Below are 16,941 nucleotides of genomic sequence, written 5' to 3'. Positions count from 1 at the left end.
CTATCAGTAGAAACTTCTAAAAGTGAAATATAAAGATAAAAAAGAATGAAACACACACACACACACACAGAACATCCAAGAAATATGGGACCATTTCAAAAGGTGTAACATACCTAATTTAAAAAAAAAATCATTTTGGCTTTAATACTAAGAAAAAACTAAGTAGACAAGGGTAAAAGCCAGGAAACCACTTAGGAGTCAATTTCAGGAATCCAGGAAGGAGATTATGGTGATATAGACCAGGCTGGAAATAGTAGAGTGGGATAAGTGGTCAGATTCTGGATATATTTTGAAATTCTCTTAGCCCTTCTTTCTAAATATAATAAACAGCTTATTTTTGTGTCATGAGTTGCAGTTCACATGCATTGCTGGATTTGAGCTTTATAAAATCTCTAAAAAATATAAAGAATATCCTATAGGGGACAAAACTGAGGTTGGAGATGCCACATGGGTTCTTCTGATGCCATCACTGGTTGACTTTTGGCTACATATGCTTCAAGGCTAATTTTGATCTTTTTTGGTAGCTACCAGAGAAAGTATTACTATTTGGAACAGAATACAATGCATATGTAATCATACCACAGTCTTAACAGGCAAAGAATACACAAGTGTTAACATAGAAGCATTCTAAAACTTCATTTGAACTGACAAACCAAATGTGTCTGGTTGGAAGCATGACTGACACGATTTCCAAATAGTAAACTGAATCATTCTGATTCTTCTGCTCTATTAATGATCATAGTACATTCATTCAGGAGAATGTTACATAGAGAAAGACCATGTAGTAGTTTGGTTCCTTTATACATAAACACAGCTTATGGGAGAATTATTACCTATAAATTCGTTAACATGAAAATTTTAAATGTGCTAATCTTGTTGGATAGTAGCTCTGTTATACCTATTATTAATAATGGAATACTATATGTTGTTGTCAAATTAGTGTAATGCAAGGCTATATGTAGTTGCTTTTTATTATAACATCCCTTCCCCTTTTCATAACTCTTCTCATCCATGGCTCCTTGATAGTTTTACAAACATTAATTAAGACTTACATCACCTCTGTGAGACTGGGAACTGCCACAGTCATCATCCTGATGTGAGGCTAGAGTTTAAGCCGTGCTATTAAGAGCAGCTCCAGGATTAAAGCTCATAACATTGCAAACTGGAACTTTTAAACAATATAAGATATACCTGTTTGTACCCCGGTCCCCAACTCAGATATTTTGTAGCAGATATTCATATCTTTGTGGAAATTTTACACCCCAATTGCAAAAGTTTTCAAATTAAAGTGCATCTATTTTGCATATGTTCATCTTAACATTTCCAAAGATTGAAATTCAATAATGCATCTTCATTGGTATCAGGAGTTATATAATCTTTCACAGCCCTTTAGAGAAGGCAATCAGGCTTCCAGAATGCTATTCCCAGCCCTCAAGATTGCATAGCAATTTAGTTACAGGGTCTGGAATCGAACTTCTGATTCTCCAACTTTTGGTCCGACTTGCTCTAGTGAGCCGTGCTGCATTGCACTAAAACAGAGCATGCTAAGAATTTGAATTTACTTTATAAGGTCAGCTTTGCTGGAAGATTGCTGCTCTTTTCCTCTCCATTAAAAAAAAGTGAAAAATAAAAAGCTATGTTCTGAAAAGTCATCTTATATTGTGTTCTTCACACTCTAAAGTGAAACTGAGAAAGTTTTCAATGTTGTTACTGGATCACATTGAAAAAGGTACCTGTTTTCTCACAAATTATCTTCTCTTTAATTAAGCATCCTGTTGAAACACCTAAAAACATGTATTATTGTTTTCTTTCTCAATTTTTTATTACTTACAATGAATCCATATTTAATGTAAGTTCATTTTAATTGCTTGTAAACATTACCATAATCCTTCAGCTTTATTATGCACGGTCCTACACTGTCGGTCACACTTTTAAAAGAGGATTTCTATTATATATATATTTAAAAAAAGTTGTTTGACCTCGGGATTTTTTTCCCAGCTGGGCTAAACCCCGGGAACAGTTCTGCACAGGCAGAATGAAGTATCCATTGAAGGTGGACACCAAATTGTTACTACACCTTCTCTACATGGACAAGGGTGAAATTAGACACTAAGATGTATGCAACTCACACTTCAAAGACAATGTGGAGCAAATGTTAACCTATACAAACATTTTCAGTATTCAACTACAGTCAACAATTTGGGGCTACTAAACATGTCACCAAACACAGCATGATCTTTATATGAAGGAAACTTTAGTACTGTCTGCCTCATAATACTGGTATTATGTCTATTTTGTTTAGCAAAAGTACCCTACTTGAGAGACATACAATTCAATTAAATGTAGATTGTGAGTTTCTATATTATACCACCACCCCAGGTACTAATTTTTCAGGAACATGTGAGATAAGAGAGAGAGAGATACAGAAAACTTCATTTAATACTTTTAAATGTTTTTGAAATAATAATAAAAAAAGAAATGTAAAGGGAGATCTTTCAATAGATTTTTTTAAGAACTACTGAATAGCCCCTGGCTAACTGAAAAAAGAAAATATATTCACTGCTTTTGCACTATGCATTCATTTTAACATAAATGCTATAATTATAGGACATAAATATGCCTTTTTTAAAAAGATTGCATTGTTTATACATGGTTTGTACTATTTAATATTTTGTGTCATTGAACTTCAACTTCTCTTAGCAAAGAGAATACAATTTAAAGATACAGTAGGAAAAAGAAGTGTTACCTATTTTATAATAAATTTGTTCCATTGTTTCATTAAAATTTGGCAAATGTTATTTAAACTTGTTAAAAGTCATAAAGACAGAGCTTGGTATGTTATTTAAATAAGTTACTTGTTGCTTTTATTTATTTGAAGAGAACTTATTTCACAGAAAAAATAATACATTAAAAATATACTAAGTTCTCCCCATCCTTGTAAAAAAAAAAAGAAGAAGAAGAAGAAGAATACACTAAATTCTGGTTAATAATTCTGGCACATGTAAAAATATAGAATCATTATTACTACATTAATGAAATCTTACTACTACAGAGGCAGAATATTCTGTTTGAGTAAAAGTTCCTGAATTAGATCTTGACTGGGGTCCCATTTTAACACTGCAGAACAGGGCAGATATTATTTTGCATCTAAAAATTTAGAACAAGTTTAAATAGTTGTCTCCTTGATAACAGAAGAATATTCAGCATTATTCTTGCTGCTCTAAATGCTTTTAGCAGCACTGATTTCCAAACCATCTGCCTGCAAAATCTATCCCAAGGTAATTAAGCAAATTGATCCAAATTGGAAATGGAATTATTTAATATTGTCTATTTGAATTTTGAAGAATGTCCACCCCAGACAACTAGAGTACTTTGGTTTTGACATACTAAGCTGATACAGAATTATTCATTCCTGAGAATTAGAGAATTAATTAGAGAAAGAGGGCATTTGCTTCTCTTGGCCAATTCATTCACTCATGTCAACAGTATGAACAGATTAGTCTCCCTATTTCCCACCTTGATGGAGTGTTGATCCATCTCATCTGCTATATCATCAAGGTATCAGGATATAAATTAAAGAGAGATGGTTTAAGAGACAATTATACAGCATCTGGGAGTTATATCTGGTGAATCAGAAATCAACCCCTAACCACTTATGAACAACATGTTTAACCTACAAGCAGCTTCTGCCAATCTATGTTGGATTTACACAACTAGCTCCAGAGCTGATTTCTGCCAAAGTCCAATGAGACAAAAGAACACTAAAGATTGTTTTCTAAACATTTCCATTTTTGTACCTCAGCATTCCCATCCATAGAAGTCTAACTTATCTATTGACCAAGATAATGTAATAATATATTAGGCAATTAATAAAAGCCTTCCACTTGTTTTAGTCTTTCATCTCTCCCTCTTTCCTTCTTGTAAGACAGAAATAGTAATTATCATGCTTTCTCCTTCCTCGAGGAAACTTTGAGAGCTTAACTCACTTTGAGAACATCAGTCACCTATTATTTGTAAGATTTATTCATCTGACACATGATATTTGTTTTTGTTCATTTAGTAGATGATATAGTAGATGGTACCATGATGGGAGAATTGAGGATATTTCCCTCTTTCATAAAGTATCAGAAATCCCAGTCCCAACGCTGTTGATTAACTCTGCTGAAACAAACATAATCTATAACATCTCCATGAAACAATCCTCTATAGTCTCACCCTTTATGTAACACAATTTTCACTGAAATAAGTTGGATTTTCAAGGCATGTCCCCTACCAACTGGCTAAGAAAACTTAGTCACTCTCTGAAATACCAATAGCTACCAACAGTTGATTTGGGCACATAACTCAGCCATTTAGATAAGGACAACTAAAATACCATGAATGTCATGCTTCCATGTCTGAATACTTTCTATCTTTTTAAAAGCTGTTTAAAATTAATCTCAAGGGACGCTTGGGTGGCTCAGTCGGTTAAGCGTCTGCCTTCGGCTCAGGTCATGATCCCAGGGTCCTGGGATCGAGTCCCGCATCGGGCTCCCTGCTCCGTGGGGAGCCTGCTTCTCCCTCTGCCTCTGTCTCTCTCTCTGTCTCTCATGAATAAATAAATAAAATCTTTAAAAAAAAAAAAATTAATCTCAAAATGTAAAACCCAATGATCTACCCATATAGACTAACACTGAAAAGTTCGGGGAAATAACCAGTGAAGCCAAGCCTGCAGTAAAAAGAATGTCTTTGACCATTCCTTCCTAACATATGTCTGTGAACTATCTCTATTTAAATAAACAATGGTTCCTGACCAGAGAACCGACCTGTCACTTCTTACTTGTACATCTATTCAGAGTCTCTAATTGCTAATGTCAGTTCTTGAAGTGTCAGAATCTAAGCCCTCCAAAGTGATCTTCTAGGAAAGATTTGGTAACATTTATTCTTACCATGAACTCTTTCTTACCTTTCACTCAATTTCTGATAAAGTTGTTCAATCTCGTACTATTAACATTTGGGGCTAGATAACTTATTATTGGTTTAATTTTATTTTATTTTTGTTTTGTTTTGTTTTTTTAAGAGAGGAGAGGTGGTATGTTCTAGGCATTATAGGGTGTTTAGCAGCAACCCTGGCCTCTACCGACCAGACGCCTGTAGCAACCCCTCCTAGTGTGACAACCAAAAATCTCTTCAGACATTTCCAAATGTCAGGAGGTGGGGAGCAACCAGGTCCTCTGCTTGAGGACCACTGTAGTAAAGACTTTAACTGATTTTTCATTACAGCCCTATCACTTCTCCCCCCACCCCCTTTCTGAGTGTAGCCTGAGACAGAAGGAAAAAAAATCCTTTTATCTGCAATTGTTTTCCACTGAGGTAAGGGAAACCAGTTTCCCTCTCTATCCAGTCCCATACTCACTGCCTTCTTTCAGAATTATAATAATAAATATATTTTTAAATTAGAATACATTTTTTCAGAAAGGAGTAAAGATAAAATGCTTACATGTGTGGGTACATTTTAGCCAAGTAGGTCTCCTTCTTTAACTGCATCCCAGGAAAATAAACACCGAGATGTATATGCAACCAGTGTAGATTTTGATAGGAATAAATTGGAAACAATTCAATTCTCCAGTAAGAAGGAAAGAGAGATGAACTATGTTCCAGATATACTGGGAAGTGTTATTTATGGCAAATTTTAAGTAATATTTAATTTACTTATTTAAGGAAATTTAAGGAAAGTAATCAGAATCATTGGGAAAAAAAGTCCCACAGGGCAGTATATACATTACAGTACTGTTTGATAAACTATAAATATATATAGGAAAAAATGTGCAGGTACAGACACCAAATTATTATCAATGATGTCTTGGGGGTACAGATATTAAGTATTTTTCTTATTTTCCTTTGAGATTTTCTATGTTTTATACATTAAACATGTTACTTGTGTAAGAAGGAAAGAGAGTTGTTTAAGAAGATTATCTGTTTTCAACTATTAAGCTAACAAAAATTATTGGTGGTTATGACTGCTGATTTCTTCAAACTCTCAGAATTGTACACTAAAATTGGTGAATTTTACTGTATCAACTATTTAGAAGCAATATGAATCCTGTGTGCACCATACCTATTCAAATCAATTTGGCTTCTTTTTCTACTAATAAGAAATCAGTTTTGAAACAGTATATATTCTTGAATAAATAGAAAAAATATTTTATATGGATAAAAATAACAGATACTCAGCTCATAGCTCTTAAGGAATGTGAAAAAGAATAACTATCGACACTGAAATTGTTCCATTTAGTAATAAAATGGAGTGCTATTTTCAATGAACATTTCTTGTAGTAAAATTGTATTTGTGAAGTGCTGTCCTCAAAACTGCCACTTAATTATATCTGAAATCTAATCAGGTCACTTATTTAAGGAAAGAGATTGTAGGACTCCATTAAACACTAAGCCAAGAAACAATTGAGTTCTGGAGTTTATTTATTCTTCTATCTGTGTAGGAAGTTATCTAGAAATATTACTTCAATTAGAGTTCTTTGTATTAGCTTTCTCCTCCCTTCAGTGTTAAAATAAATATTTTTATATCTAAATAATTTAAAGAAGTTTTCCCCTAAGGCTGAATAACTGCTATTTTTCTATGCGTTATTTTTCTTGGGTTAAAAATTTTGTTAGGTCCATTATAAGTAAAATATCAATAAGGAGATAAGAGCTAGCATAAAGCCATCATGTTCCACAGACTGCACAGATTAGATGCAAATTGACTCAGGGGAGGAAAAAAATGGGTCTCCCAATCTTCACATGTTATCTCTCCTCTACCACACATCCAAAAAAAACCTTCCCAGGAACCTCAAATAATTGAGAAGTTTAGTTTTTGTAGGGAAGGGTTGTCTTTAAGTTAATGAAAACCCTCCGCTCATAATTGTTTTATTTTCTCATCCTCACATAATTAGATCATGTAAAAAGAGCACTTCAAGCTTGCTTAAAACAGTACCCTTCAAATCTTGTCCCATCAGCTCTGTGGCAGTTCAATCAATATTAGATAGCATCAAAAATCTATTTCCTGTCCCTGACAAGAGAAGGAGGTCCATAAGATTATCTGTTCTGAATGGCAAATGCAAACTCCATACTATCTCAAAATGCCAACTATGCTGTTCTTACCTACACGCATTATTGGAACCATGGTCAAAGCCATGTTCTTTTAATTACATAAAACTTTAATTTTTAATTATGATTGAAAGATAGTGTACGGTAAGCCACCAAATCATCTCAAAGTCACTGAAATGCTGAGATTGTTTTCTGTCAGGTGTTTCATTCATATTAACTGGTTGAAGCTCAGTCCTTTAAAATTAATTTCTTTCGGGCGCCTGGGTGGCTCAGTCGTTGAGTGTCTGCCTTCAGCTCAGGTCATGATCCCAGGGTCCTGGGATCAAGCCCCACATCGGGCTCCCTGCTCAGCAGGAAGCCTGCTTCTCGCTCTCCCACTCCCCCTGCTTGTGTTCCTGCTCTCGCTATCTCTCTCTCTGTCAAATAAATAAATAAAATCTTTAAAAAAATAAAATAAAGTAAAATTAATTTCTTTCAAATGACCATCAAAAATGAAACTGAGGGTGCCAGTGAAATTCTCAGAATGATGTATGTGCAAAATTATCGGACACAGTTTACCAGGAACAAGGAACACAAATCTCAACACCTTCTATTTCCTTTCAAGAAAAAAATTAAAATATAGAAACACTTTTGCTAATCTTTAACTGAAATACCCAAAGGAGTGAATACCTAAAGCTCACATGCTAAATCAGGATATCTGCTGGCAATCTCCATTTCACTTTTATAACATCTATATAAAAGAAAATTTAAAAAAGAATTATCATGGAAAGTTTTGGGAAGAAAAGCAGGAGGGAATGACAATAGCTAGCTAACACTTGACACTTACCATGTGTTAGGCACTGCCTAACTGTGTAAGTCTGTGAATTCATTTAATACTTAAAACAATCCCTCCTGGTTGGCACTGTTATTACCACCATTTTTAAAATGTAGAAACTGAAAACAGTCTTGTGGGATTCAAACTTATTTTGCAACAAGCTTTTAATGAACAATATTATACATTTCAATGTATACCATTCCTTATTCATAATCCATGTGTACCATGCCTAGCAGAATTGTATTAGTTTAAGCAGTGCAGTTTTTTTAAAGATAAGCGTGGAAATTTTTTTCTTTCAAAGAACTATCTCTAAGATTGAACATTACTATTATTTGTGTTCCTATTTTCTAATTTGTTAATTTCTGATTTTATCTCTATCATTTCTCTTTTCTTGCTTTTCTTCAGTTTGGGGTGACAGTTCTAATTTATCTGATAATAATGGTATAACCCTCTTGTTTTGTTTACTTGATAAATCTTATCCTTTAACTTTTAAACGGTCCATGTCCTTTGTTTAGGAATGGTCAAAGCATCGTAAATGCTGATGGAGGGTTTTATCTAATTAACCAAATTTGAGAATTTCTTAAACTTCTATCATGAATTCAGTCCATTTGCATTTATTATCAAAGACCTTAAGCTTGGCATTATACCCTCACCTTGTTTTTTGCTTTCCTTTTTAGTTTACTGAAACATTCTCTTTGTTTTCTACATTTTTAAAAATGTAAATTTCTTTTCCTTCAGCTATTCAAAATCGTGTGTATTTGAATTATAGTAGTGACTACCTTCCGTTTTTAAAGACCTTACCTGACTATATTTCTCTAATTGCCAATATAAATAATATAAGCACATCTATTCATTTGCACCTGTGTTATAGAAGAAAAGTAGCTTTCTTTTATTTCCGATTACTTCCTGATTGTATTGTATAATTGAACATTTTACAGAATATTGATTATTTGTTTCAACTTATCTTCTTTTAATACTCAAAATAGAAAATCATTGTAATTGTAGATGTTAAAAGTAAATGTTGATTAATATAAATCAGCAAGTCTAACCAAAATTACAATTTTGAGGAATGACTGGCATCACTGGGAAAGATATAAAGAGTGGCCATTATGGGGTGGAGGGATTTTACATGAATAATTGTAATGAGCTGAATGGTGTCCCCAAAAAGATATGAATATGTCCTAATCCCTGAAACCTGCGACTATTCCCTGATTTGTGATGACATTAAGGATTTTGAGGTGAGGAGACTGACTGTTCTGGATTATCTGGGTGGGCCCTAAATGCCATCACAAGCATCCTTATAAGAAAATGACAGAGTGAGATTAGAGGGTCACACAGAGGAGAAGACAATACGAAGATGGAGACAGAGACTGGAGTGAGGCCACCACAAGCCAAGGAACACCTCTTCTAGAGCCTCCAGAGGGAAGGGGGCCCTCTTGACACCTTGATTCCAGACTTCTAGACTCAACCATGAGAGAATTCATTTCTGTTGTTTTAAACCACCCAGTGTGTGGTAATTTGATAGGGTAGCCCAGAGAAGTGGATACCACAATCCATGCCTCCCTTTGACAATTCTAATGGGACTAGGTAAGAATGTGAAGTATTTTAAATTATATTTTCGTTCTCAAACTGCATTTCTTTCAATACTGTTTAAGGATGGGGCCATGCAAAGTGACTGAGCAGGGTAGAGAACGACAGCTAACATTAACTAAGTGTTTCCCTCCTGGAGGTACTTGTCCAGATACTTTACATACATTAAGTCTTTTCCTCATAAAAGAAGACTGTGAGGCTTCCAGAGCTTAAGCAATTTATACAAGATCACAAAAAAAGTGGCAGCGGTAGAGCTGGGATTACAACCAAGGTTTTCAGAATTTGTAACCCAAAATCTTAGTGGCTAAAAGGCACTACATTGCTTTTCATTTCAATTGTGCCTGTTCCTTTCTTATTCAAACGTTCTCTTCCTTTTTGTCAAAGAAATTGAAATGATGTCTTAGGCTGTATGAAAATTGATCTCAAGTCATACGCTGACATTGTTTCAACACAGCTTTGGGGAAACACTAATATTTCTGCTACCTGGGATCTCTACTGTTGATTCTAGAGTGCCAGTTAAAGCCTGTTGTGTCCAGACGCTTGCTGTTCACGAAATCTGACAACCTTCCCCATCTCCTCTAGACCAGTAAGCTCTGACATAGTTACTCTAATCTTTTCCTGACCCTCTCTCATAAGCCATTTTTTCCCTTCCATAATCTTTACATAATCATTTTTTTAGGAGGAGTATTGTCTAAACCAAAAAAAGGTTGAAACTCTTAGAGTGTCTTGTTGATCATTATACAAGGACGAAAGGTTCAGATCGGATTGTCCTGGGCAAACTGGCATGTACGGTCACTCTAGTTATTTATTTAGTGCATTAAATATTTCAATTCTGTCTTCCCTTACAGAGTGTAAGTCCTAGAGAGCAAAACACTGATTTATTTCTGCTCTTCATTCTATCCCCATTGCCTAGTACAGTGCCTGACACTCAGTGAATACCCAATAAATACTTGATGAATGAGTAAATCAACCTTGATATACATAGAGTTATTTTATATGGTGGTGAGAGGCACGGCTCATATTCTCTCTTTTTTTTTTTTAAGATTTTATGTATTTATTTGCCAGGGAGAGACAGAGAGAAAGAGAGAGATAGAGATAGAGAGAGAGAGCACAAGCAAGGGGAGTGGCAGGCAGAGCAGGCAGGGCACGGCTCATATTCTTATAGTACATGGTAAAATTCTTTAAGATTCACAAGTAACTATGTTGAAAAATATTGGAATTATGAAATGATTTAAATTATTGAAAATACCCTGAGCCAAGGCAAAATGAACACATCCAAATCAGACTGGCTCAATTCACAGGGGGACGTTTTAGCATCATGAGGCAGGCATTTCTTTGCTTGGGCATCGCACAGCCACAAGCAGGTGTTCCGGCAAATCAGACTTTCCCCTCATCCAGTTTGATCCTGTTCCTAGAGCCACAGGCCGAGTCACCTCTAGTGTGTAGTTCAATTTATTACGGCACTATACACTGAGCACCCTGTAGCCTGGAAGTGTGTAGAACATTAAAACGCATTTTCACTTTAAAAAAAAAATATATTATTGAAATATAGAAGGCCATGGACATTATCTCTAATCCCTGATCTTGCTAAAAGAGCTAAAGCTATTGCATGATTCTTATAATCGGTACATGATTTTAAGACCCTTGTCTGTAAAAGCCAGGCTTTCCATAGACTCTGTCATCTTTGCAAGGACTTATTCTGGTGTTTTTTGTTCATTTGTTTGTTTTTAATATAAACTGATGATATCCAAGATTTATTTTCAAAAAAAAAATGACTAGTGGACCTTATTACTTACTAAACCACGACTCAGAAGCAGAAATAGATTGAATTTGTTTGTTAACTAACTTGCAAATATTAGCCTTCCTTAAACCCACTTGAAAGCATAATGGACACCACACAAATAGATGTAAAGATTGCCCGTACTACAGGCTTGTAATTAGGCCATTAATAAGAACTAAGGGCCACTGCACACTTTTCCTGAGAAGATATGATAAGAGTGGTAACAGAAAATCTGGCATCCTTACAGTCCCATTATCAGGTCCAGAAAAATTTTGGCTGAATTGAAGCAGAAAAACAATTTACCACATCACCAATTGAAACAGGATGTTCCAGCTCATCCAAAGTCTACTTACTGTACATTTGACTCTCTCTTCCAAGAGGCTTAGAAATCATTCACGGTCAAATAACTAGTTGTCGAAAGATAGACTGACAAGCCCAATGTAGGCAAGGTAGATGCTTGTACTGATTTAGCTCCAGCCTATCATGGTTGAGCTGCTCAACCACTAAGGGAGTAAAAAGAGAGGGAATAAGCTATATGGACTAGAATTTAGTTTATATTTTAGAAGACAGAGGGCCCAAAGCAAGAAAAATCCTAATTAAATAAAGGCTGCTTTCTCTATATTATCTCATTCTTTCAAAATCTCTTTGACAATCTTGAAAGGAAAATATCTTCTCTTGTAAAATTCAGTATGTTAAAGTCTCTGTAACTCACACCCCTTAGATGCTGTTCATTAGAAATATCTGTCCATGATTTTATGAATTTCAAAACATTTTACATCTGTGTTGGATAATGTACTTAATCCTAACAGAATTGAAAGAATGTGAGATTAAATGTTGCAACAAAAGGAAGTAGAATCAAAACACTTGGTCTTTACTTGAAAGGCTTTCTGAAGAGGTTGATCAATGGAAAGATATTCAAATATGGAAATCAATCCAGCTGTCAGGAAAGTTTCACCCTTGTCCTTTAGAAAAGGTTAATAAGAATTTATTATTAATGGGCCTGAACTTATGGTTTCAGATGAAATGTGAGTAATAGTAGTGAGCCAGGTACATCATTTCAGAAGTAAAATAATGGCATGAGGTAATTTCTAGGGCACTAAATGATTATTACCTCATCCTAGTGCAACACAAAACTGGGAAACACTTTCCTCATTAGATATAAGACAGTTAAACGATAGTTTCTCAAAGATAACCCTGAAGTCCTCAGCCTCTTTGCATTGCCAGTGGGCATCTAGACTCCTGGAGACAAAGAGACCAGCATTTAAGACCCTCCCGTGGTGTGGCCACTTTGATGTGCTATGACAGATGATGGGTACAATTTTACAGTCTGTCCAGTCTTATTCCAAACAACTCAGCTTATTTTTGCTCACAAGTTTTATATATATATATATATATATATATATATATACATACACATACACACACACACACACATACATATTAAATATTCTTTATTAACACTAATATGGATTTCTAGAATAAAGAGTATATTCTGCTGATACCTAATTTATTACTTCATTCCTGGTCCAAATCATATACCTTTAAAACTACATTATCCTCATGCAATCGTGTCTAATGTAAGATTCTGCACTACTTAAGTTATATACCTGTTGTATTGCTATTCATCACTTTTTTGGAAAATAATCAATATGATGGGTGATATAAGTGATTTCAGAGGAAGGATTTGCTGATGAATATGAATTTCATCTCTCCTTTCTTCCCCTGACCACACTTTTGTAGACTTATTCATCACCATTGAAAGAGAAGGCTATAACATTCCAGAAGGGAAACAGTCTCTGGAAGTTACAAATTAAATAATGAGCTCCTAGAAACTTTTAAGGACCCTCTACTGAGAGAATTAGCATCTACTAAATATTAAGTTATATCTTTCTCCACTGAACTTCTTTACTACTAAGGGGAAGTCATATTTAGAAAATAGCTTTTCCTAAATTAAAAAATAAAACTTTCTCCTTAGGATAGCATGTGTGATTAAGCTATTTTAACTTGCTTCTTCAGAAAGTCAGTAAAGGATGGAAGAATAGATGTAAAGAAAACTGGCTTTAAGTAGAAGTACAGATCTTTTGTATTTGAAACACACAGCCTCTCTAACAATAGATAAGAACATTTTAAAATGTTATTTTTTCATTGTGTTTGAAATAACAGGATCAGGTTTTCATTTTTGACTAGTCAGAAAGTCAAGGGAGTATAAATAAGTCAAATTTCCACACCCATGTCAAATCAGTTGTAGGGGGTTCCTGAAGTGTTGACTTCTCAATGTGTGTGAAGCAACAATGTTATTGCCTGCTACCATATGTAAATAAGACCTCCAAAGTCACAAATGCTTTAATATGAAAGGCCCTCTCCATGCTTTACTGCTGCCCTACTCAGCACTATATTGCCTTAAAAAACCTATCCTAAGAAAAAGAATTAATTAGAATGATTGCCCAACTTCTTCAAAAGGACTATCAGGGGCACCTGGGTGGCTCAGTCGGTTAAGCATCTGACTCTTAGTTTTGGCTCAGGTCATGATCTCATGGGTGGTGGGATCGAGCCCCCGCATCAGCCTCCATGCTCAGCGGGAAGTCTGCTTGAAGATTCTCTCTGCCCGTCTTCCCTCCCTCCCCTCTAAAATAAATAAATAAATCTTAAAAAAGAAAAAAGGGGCGGGGACTATCAAAGCTTTCATCCCATCAAGCCTTACTTCCTTGTTTGTTTCAGTCAGGATATGACAAGAAGTCCAAGCCTACCAGCTCATCCTTCATTACAAACAGATCTATACACTCTTCAAACTGACCCATTTTCTGCCCTTCACTATCTTTCAAACTCTACCACTGGGCTGCATTGTATTCTCAACTTCTTCCCTAAATTTCCCTTTGCCTTCTTAAACCTGAAACCTGGCTACCTATGAAAAATGTACTTGTCTTTTAGCACATAGACTTCAGGACTTTTTTTCTCCCATATTCCCATACTATAACACTCATAAGTGTCCTCCTTAGTTCTCCTATTCTTCCTGATAATTGGTATGTTATTCTTCCTTAAAAGCTCTAGCATCCCTGAAGGGCATTTCATCAACTCCCTCACCGCAGTCTTCCTTGTCTCATTCCTACACTGACCTCTGGGCACTGACTCGCACTTTTGGAAAATCTTGTCATCTGGATTACATTCTTACTCCACCTTATCATATCAATATAAGATTACCTAGCCAACTCTTCACCTCCACAAGTCTAATTGTCTACCCACCTCAGGCAACATTTGTCATCAATAAGGGCACCACCAGCAAAATATAAATTTTTAGCATCCCACTTTCTGACCAAAATCTCCTATGTTTCTAGTTCATTTACTTTAGTACCTTCACATCCATCTTCTCCCCATTGATACCTCCAATCATTTGACAATCCTCACTTTTATTAGTTTTCTATTGCAGCTGTAACAATTCACCACAAATTTGGTGGTTTAAAATAACACCTACTTATCCCAATTTCTATAGGTCAGAAATCTGGGCATAGTATGGCTCAGCCAGTTCTCTGCTTAGATTTGCACAAGGCCCAAAGCAAGGTGTTGGCAGGGCTGCCTTCCTTTCTGAGATCTCTGGGTCTGATTCCACTTTCAAGCTCTTTCAGGTTGCTAGTAGAATCCTGTTCCCTGCAGTTCTAAGACTGAGGTCCCCATTTTCGTGCTGGCTGTTAGCAGGGGTTATTTTCAGTTTCTGGAGGCCACCCACATTCCTTGACATAAGTCCACTCTCCCTATTTCAAAGCCAAACAGGTTGAGTCCTTCTCATTCTTCAAATCCTTCAACTTTCCCTCTGCTTCATCTCTCCTCTCCTCCCAGCCAGAGAAGGTTCTCCACTTTTAAGGGCTTATGTGGTTAGATTGGAGCCACTCAGATAATCCAGGAAGATCTCTCCATCTCAAGGTCCACAATCATGACCACATCTGCAAAGTCCCTTTTGCCACAAAACATAACATTTCCACAGATTCTGGGGATTTGGGTGTGGATGTCTTTGAGAGGCCATTATTATGCCTTCCACACCACTTTAACTGCCCATAATCCCTCTCACCTCCTCTCCTTTCCCTTCTTACACAGTTTAGATTTCATGAGACATCACTGTAGCCCCATCCTTTGTAAAATTTCTCCATCACTTTATCCCTTTCCTTCTATTTTATTTGCCTAGAAAAACTCTAATTCTGTCTAAACCCAACTTTACACCAATTCCACACCTCTATACAACAAGCTGACCATGACTGGAGAAGAAAACACCAGAATTAATGGTATATATCTCATTTTAGTCCAGTCCTGCTGGCCACCCTCTATGTATTATTTATAAATTTAGCCTTCTCTTCTTCAAGACAACTATTTCACATGTTTTCCACTCTCCTTAAACTTTTAATACTCTCATCCCCAATTCCTTTGCAGCAGAGAATCATGTTTCTAATTTCACTGAAGAGAAAAAAGAGAGAGAAGGAACTACTCCTATATTCCCACTGCCACATTTAATCTATAGCTCATGTATTTTACTTCCATTACAGCTGAAAAATTTTCTATTCTCCTTCCTTTCTCTTATATAAGGTTACTAGATCACTGGATCAAATACTCGATTACATTTTCAAGGAGATAGCTTATGCAATTATCATTCCTCTTCCCACATCACAAATGTCTCTATTCTTTTGTATTATACCAGTTAGAATACAAGCATGGTGTATTATTTTCCATCTTAATACTTTCCCTTAATCATGCCATATCTTTACTACCATTTATAGAAAAATTTATCAGAAGAGTTTTCAGTATCTGATATCTTTTCTTCTTCACTTTTTAATTCACTGTGATCAGGCTGTTGTCCCTTTACTTTCATTGAGACCACTCTTTTCTTTATCACCAGTGAACTCTCTCTTGTTAAACCCAATGGTTAGCTATCTGTTCTCACCATACTCAACCTCTTGGCAGCAGCTGACACTGTGACCATTTTTTCCTTCCTGAAACATTTTCTTCATTTGGCTTCCAGGACACCACCTTTCACAGTTTTCCTTTTATACCACACTTACCAGTCCTCTTTAGTCCCATGGTGTGGATCTTCCTCCTTTTCTCAGCCTCTAACTATTGGAGTGGCCCACATCTCAGCAGTCCTGGGTCCTCTTTTCTACTGTCTATAAACCAATTTTCTCATTAATCTCATTAGAACTCATGATTTTAAATAACATCTATGTGTAATAACTGACAGATCCCCAGCCCCATGTTTTCCTTATTTAAAAATCCAATTACTTCTTATCCTATCTACATAATTGACATTTCAAATTTAACAAAACCAAACCAAACCCTTGACTTTATCCCTTTTGAGAGAGTCAACTAGCAGTTCCCAAATACTATTTCTTTTTCCTTAGCAAAAGATTCCCTAATTTTCAAAAGGACATATGGCTACCTAGAATCAAGACTATATTTCTCAGCCTTTCTTGCAGTTAAATATGGTCATGTTACTGAGGTCAGGCCAATGGGATATAAGTAGAAATATCATGTAAAACTTCTGTAAAGTGCCACATGCAACTTCTGGAAATTATCCTTAGAGGGAAGGTGAACACCTTCCTGTCCCCGGCAATGCTAACCCTCAAACGACAGCATGTTTCTCCCCAGATAGGAATTTTACTAGTAGATTATACTGCCACATGGAGAGGGAGTGATGTTT

This window comes from Leptonychotes weddellii, chromosome 12, assembly GCF_054177405.1.
Source record: "Leptonychotes weddellii isolate Sample4059 chromosome 12, ASM5417740v2, whole genome shotgun sequence".
Taxonomy (NCBI): Eukaryota; Metazoa; Chordata; class Mammalia; order Carnivora; family Phocidae; genus Leptonychotes; species Leptonychotes weddellii.
This window is presented reverse-complemented; position numbering follows the sequence as displayed.